The sequence below is a fragment of the Sceloporus occidentalis genome, unplaced genomic scaffold (genome assembly GCF_023333645.1).
Source record: "Sceloporus occidentalis isolate IW3139 unplaced genomic scaffold, rSceOcc1.0.p SCAF_6, whole genome shotgun sequence".
NCBI lineage: Eukaryota > Metazoa > Chordata > Lepidosauria > Squamata > Phrynosomatidae > Sceloporus > Sceloporus occidentalis.
The window spans coordinates 8158681-8164772 of NW_028316986.1; the positions used below are offsets into that span (position 1 = coordinate 8158681).

Here is a 6092-nt window from a genome sequence, read left to right on the forward strand (position 1 = left end):
GATATTCAGCCTTCTTTGTCACAGAGCTCTGGTGCCACAACAAACTACAGATTCCAGGATCCCATAGGATAGACACATGACAGTTAAAGTCATGCCAAATTTCATTATTTCTGCAGTGTAGATGCAGCCTAAGCTACTTACTATTTACCTTTGACAGCAAGGTTTAAAGAAATGGCAACTCCCAAGCTGAGTGCCAAATGGGAATTTGCAGTTGGTATTGTAGAAAAAGGTGCAGAAGCCTCCTGCAGCTTTACATGATTTTTCATTTGTAACTGTCCGAGACCTGCAGATTTTTTAAAAATAAGAATAACAACAATTTAAATTGTTTCATTTATTTTAAAATGTATTCATTGTGCCTTTGTTTTTTAGGATTTCAGGTCAGAGAATTGCCTTCGTTCCCAACCATAAAACCCTCTAGGGCTTCTTGGAACTTAACTGGTTCCATCAGCCTTGCAGGGTGGACCATTCTAATGGGTCCTCCACCCCCGAGGGGGATCTGGGTAAGTAGCCTTCAGTCCCACTTTGACCAGGAAATGACAGAGCAGTGGTGCCAATCACTTCCACCCATGAACATCCCTGATCTGTACAAAAGACCACATCAAGTGTGTTACCTGCACAATGTGTTGGCCCTGAGACTAATTGGGACAGGCCCATTATTAAACGGGGCAGGGGTTGCAATTGTCTTTTGTTGTTGCATGCTTTCAAGTCATTTCTGACTTTTGGTTACCCTAATGCAAACCTTCTACAGGGCTTGGCAGGATTTGTTCAGTAGGGTTTTGCCATTGCCTTCCTCTGAGGCTGAGAGAGTGTGACTCGGTGCCATATTATATCATAATAAATAAAGGCAGGCTAGTACATATATATTGACAATGGGATGCCAAAATTCTGTGGTGGTGGGGTTTTTGCAAGCGACTGGATTCAAATTTATCAACACTAAAACAGAAAAATGTTACACAGAGGAGGGTATGTTTTAAGAGAAGGCATATTTTTTAAGAATATAGTAAAGACAAGCTGGGATCTGTTTTCCATTTTGGCTCCTTATGTATTGCATTCTAACCAAAATGATCTGTTGAAGAAGCACTCTGTGTAGCTCAGGAGAAACACACACACTGTGGTTCTCAGAAACAGCTTCCTGAAGGGATACAAATATTCATTCAGTTGCATTGTTTCTTATCTACTAGAGCTTGGAAATATTGCCTTTTTGGACTGCAGATCCTATAGCTGGATGGGGAGATTATAGGAGCTGTTGTCCAAAGCTTTTCCAAGTTCTTATTCTCTCTCTCTCTCCACCCCCTTCTCTCCAGTGCATACTGCAATGCCCAACTTATTTCGATCAGCTAACATACATAGAAAATACAGTCCAGTGTGGTGTTTAGCATGTTGGACTTCAGGTGGAAAGGTTTGGATGCAACTTAAATGTACATTGTGTCTTTATTGAACTTAATCAAAGCCCATGTATTTCTTTCTGAACTCAACAGAGAATGCAGACGCCCCATTTAATTATGCATCTATTCCTTTTTTAAAGGTACTTTTGGGTCACTGTGTTATTTTATCATAATGTATGGCCCTCCAGCTATTGTTGAATGACATGTCCCAGCATCCCCTAACTGGTGTAACCAATGCTACTTGGGGGCACATGCAAACACACTTTACAATCTCTGCAGCCCCTGGAGCTTATGATCTAACAGGCACTAAAATGCATCAGGCAAGCTAGACCTTGATGACCTTAAAAGTCGCACTCTCTTGGCCTCAGTGGAAGGCAAAGGCAAACACTATCTGTATAAATCTTGCCAAGAAAACCCTGGGATAGGTTTGCCTTAGGGTTGCCATAAGTCAGAAATTACTTGAAAGTACATAACAACAACAAAGGGGGAGTGTGAATAGCACCCCTTCTGTATATGTGCTCAGTTTAGTACTGAGAGCATAAAACCATTCAGAATGAATTTCAAATGGACATTTCTTGCCTGTCAGGTAATTTGCAATTGAACCTTCTGAGGATTATCACACGTAACTCAAAAGCGTAGCAAATTTCTTGGCTCATTAATAAAAATGTAAATGGTGTGAGAAAACAATAGTCTGCATGTTTACTAAATTGCAATGAATGATGATGTACTTTGTGTTATGTCATGTACTTTGGATTATGTTTGTTGAATCCTTTATTATTTATTTCTGCTTTTGTATAATTATTGTTATGTTTGTTGTGCTACAATTTGTGGGGAAGCTATATTTTTTTTTATTTAATATCTTTCTTTTGTAATCTGCTTTGATTCCATGAGGAAAAAGTGGAATATAAATAAATCTATCATCATCATCATCATCATCATCATCATCATCACATCACTAGGTAGGCCTCTATTCATGGATTATGTTCCAAATTTGGGAACCACTGATAAAATTGAAATGGATATTAATAAACAAAGGGCCAAAGTGCCCTAAACGTACCAGATCCTGCTTGATTTTAGAAGCTAAGTAGATCCAGCCCTGGATAGTATTTAGATGGGAGACCTCCAATAAACACCAGAAGCTATCCAAGTTATTATACTTATTTTGGTGATAATTTTTAGTATCTCAGATATCTCCTTAGAGTTTGGACTAAGACTGAAAGCAGAGAGTATCTCCTACACACACACATACAAGGATGTGAAACCTTCCAGGCACTTCTGCTTCTCTGCATGATAATTCTACACTTATCTCCAGTGGAGAAATTGCTCTGTTGCTGCCTTGGGAGTACCCTGCATCTAGCGTTGCTGTTGCCTTAGATCCTTGCTAGTATGTTCACTGAGTCTTGTTTCACCTTTTGCAGCAAAATTTCCACGAAAAGCCACAGTTTCCTTCCTCCACAAAAGGGAAACGGCAAACTTCTTCATTGATTGGTCTGCAGTAGCCTCCATCTTTTTCACAGGCTTTTTCATCAATTTTTTCTGTTGTCAGGCCTGCAAAAATATAAAATAAAAAATGGGACAGGAGGCAAGAGAGAAAGGGAGATTGAGAAATAGTATTAAGGCTGGTATCCTGGCATGTAGTGGGCCTTCAATGTCTGTTGGGGTTTAGTTCTGGGACCTGCTGTAGATACCAAAATTCATGCTCAAATTCCATTATATACAATGACAAAATAAAATTGTATATATAAACAGCAAAATCAAGGTTTGCTTTTTTTCAGTGGGGTGTGTGTGTGTGTGTGAATATGTTTGAAGCATGGTGGTTCAGTCCATGGATACAGAATTTACGGATGCAGAATTTGTGGATACAGAGGCCAACTGTTTATCTTTTTTTTTTTTTTTTTTTTGGGGGGGGGGGGTCCTTTGTGAAAGTTGGAATTCTCTACTTCTCTCATACAATGACCAAGCTCCCCCCTTGAAAACACCTTTTTCATGCCATCTACTCCCTCCAACACAGGCATATAGTGACTAGTTGATGTTAGGGGATGGCTGAGGAGCACATGTCAATATTAGCCACTCACAAAGATGGAGACCTCTTTCAGGACCTCCCAGGCTCCTCCACAGATTTTTCTTTGCACTTCAGGATCTTGTCTAGTTCCTTCATAGCTAACCTTCCAAGTCGTACTCTTCTCCTGATTTATTGACTGCACTTTATATTTTTATTCGCGACTTAGCCAAGATATAGAAAATGGCATACAAATAATCAATTTGTCTTATTAATTGCCATCAAGTCAAATTTGACTTATGGTGACCATATGAATGAAAGCCCTCCAAGGACCCCAGTTCATCAACTGTTCTGCTCATGTTCTGAAAATTTAGAGAAGCTGCAGCTTCCTTGGTAGAGTCCACTTGTAATGCTGTCGTCCTCATTTTCTACTGCTTCCCACCTTTCCAAGCATTATTGGAGTTTCATTCTTTAGAAATTTTTAAAAAGAGGCTTCATGGCCATCTGTTGGCATGCTTTGATTGTGAATTCCTGCATGACAGTGGATTGGACTAGCTGGCCTTTGTGTCTCTTCCAATTCTATCTCTATGATTCTACAATAGCCCCTGAGGTCTCTTGCAACTCTATGATTCTATGAAATCCGGAATATGATGGCATGGGCAATTCTGACTTTGTTATTCAGTGATATATATTTACACGTCAGGGTCTTGTTATTTTATACCTGCCCTTCCAAGTCTCAGGATATTATCACACAGAACATCTGCACTGGGTTATTCATGGGCTGTAACTGTCAGCAACTGACATTATTGCATTGCTCTGTACCCAGGCAGTAGACACCCGTATCCAACCCAGAGTTCCCTGGCACCTTTTGAAGAATATTAATCTCCTTAGTCTTATTATTATTATTATTATTATTATTATTATTTGACTACAATCTCCATTTTGAATTATAACTGAGCAAGGTGTAGACAACCTTGAACTATTTCAATGTCTTCATCATCCACTTTAAAATTATTTAAATCATCTGTGGCATTGCAATTGCTTTTCTCATAAACTTCTGTGGTAGTGTTCCTAGGCACCTCACTGACATTAATGAAATTTGCTTGTCAAAATGTGTAGAAATCCAGAAAGCTTAACACAAGTGATTTGCATCAGTACTAAATGTAATACTTTGGCTCAGCTTCACATAACATCCTAATTAGATTAGCTAGAAGTAAATATTACAAATTTCATTCTGTAGGGAGCCTTATAATGATGAAACAGTGGCTACTATTTCCTATACATCTATGCTATACATACATACTATATATCAGCTAATATTTCCCTTCAATCACACTTTATGTAAATGGTTATAAGAAGAAGTAAAGAGACTGAAAGGGAGATTAAAAGCAGGGAGAGCCCCAAGTCAAATAATTGTCCTATGCCAAAAGGGCTATTGTGTTTAGAGCTGGACTTAAAACTAATCAAACCCTTACCTGAATCCAGAAGGAGCACAAAGACGAGCATGTGAAAGAGATGATAAAAATTATCCATAGCCATAGGAATGGTGGTTAGGACAAAGGAGAAGAAATATCCAAAATTTACAGGACACAGGAACTGGAGTTTCGCTGGCTTTTGTTGCACACTGAAGATTGTGACATGTTCAGCCGTTGAAGCCTTAAGCAATGCACATTGCATTTAGAGTATATATGACATCATTTGCAGTGTGATGTTTTTCAGGGCAGTGAACTGTTTTTGGAAAGACATAGTACAAGCAACCTTCAGTGTGGCCCTGGTGAGCATGCACCCCTTGAGGATGTTTTCATGGTCTTCCACACCTCTAGAATCCCCAGACCAATATTTTCTGGCCAAAAAGAAGTTACATTGCTGTTCCTGGAAACTCCAGTTGTTACATTTTGGCTTTGAAATCATTACAGGTCTTCCCTGTACTGGTTAACAACAAATAATACCCCTTTTGAGAAGCAGAAGCAGTTGTATGGTCATTTCACTGTGTCAATTTGTGTTTTTTGGTAAGCCATGCACCCTCCAGAAGGTCCCAAGGTCCCAAAAGCTGGAGCTGCTGCAGTTGCCCACTCCTGCATTAAATGACAGTTTACATGAGGCCAGATTCTTTGTCCTGTATTTGCAGTAGAGGGGCAAAATAAGAGAAACCCCCTCCCCAATTTTCCTTGCATCCACAAATTTCAAGCAGTGCAATGACGTAAAACTTCAGTTGAGCACTGAAAAATATAGTTTAGGCATCCAAAGAAAAGGGCAAGATAAGTGTTCACAGGAAATATTAGACTTCCAGCAGTCAGTTATTTTCAATGTGTCATTCTCTTACATGCCACAAATGTAGAGACTGAAGTAAATTTTTATTGGGAGAGCAAAATTCTTATTTGAGGCATATTCACATCCTTTTGCCTCCCTCTCTTGAGCTAAATATCTTCAGGTAAGGTTTCTTTCCCCCCAGCCCTGACTCACTGCTTTGAGGATAATGGCAGCTAGCCTGGCAGGTCAGTTGGAGGTCATGGGGGAACTCCAAACACCAACATTTTATTAAAATCCAGTCTTGCTAACATTTCTCAAAAAACTAGAAATGCCAGGATTCATAGGATGGAGCCATGAAAATTAAAGCTGTGTCAAACTGCCTTAATTCGGCAGAGTGGCAGCAAACTAAGGCTGGATTTCTGAATAACAAAAGCAGAGATGAAGAATCTTTTTTTTTC

The 6092-nt window shown here is 39.3% G+C and overlaps 1 long non-coding RNA gene across 1 annotated transcript; it reads right to left on the reverse strand.

Moving 5' to 3' along the window:
• Nucleotides 1-214: 214 nt before the first annotated feature.
• Nucleotides 215-4933, reverse strand: LOC149310394 (uncharacterized). Its single transcript, XR_016281571.1, has 3 exons — nt 4860-4933; nt 2795-2933; nt 215-283 (listed from the first exon to the last, which is right to left on the reverse strand). It is a non-coding gene; the product is annotated as an uncharacterized LOC149310394 (long non-coding RNA).
• Nucleotides 4934-6092: the final 1159 nt, after the last annotated feature.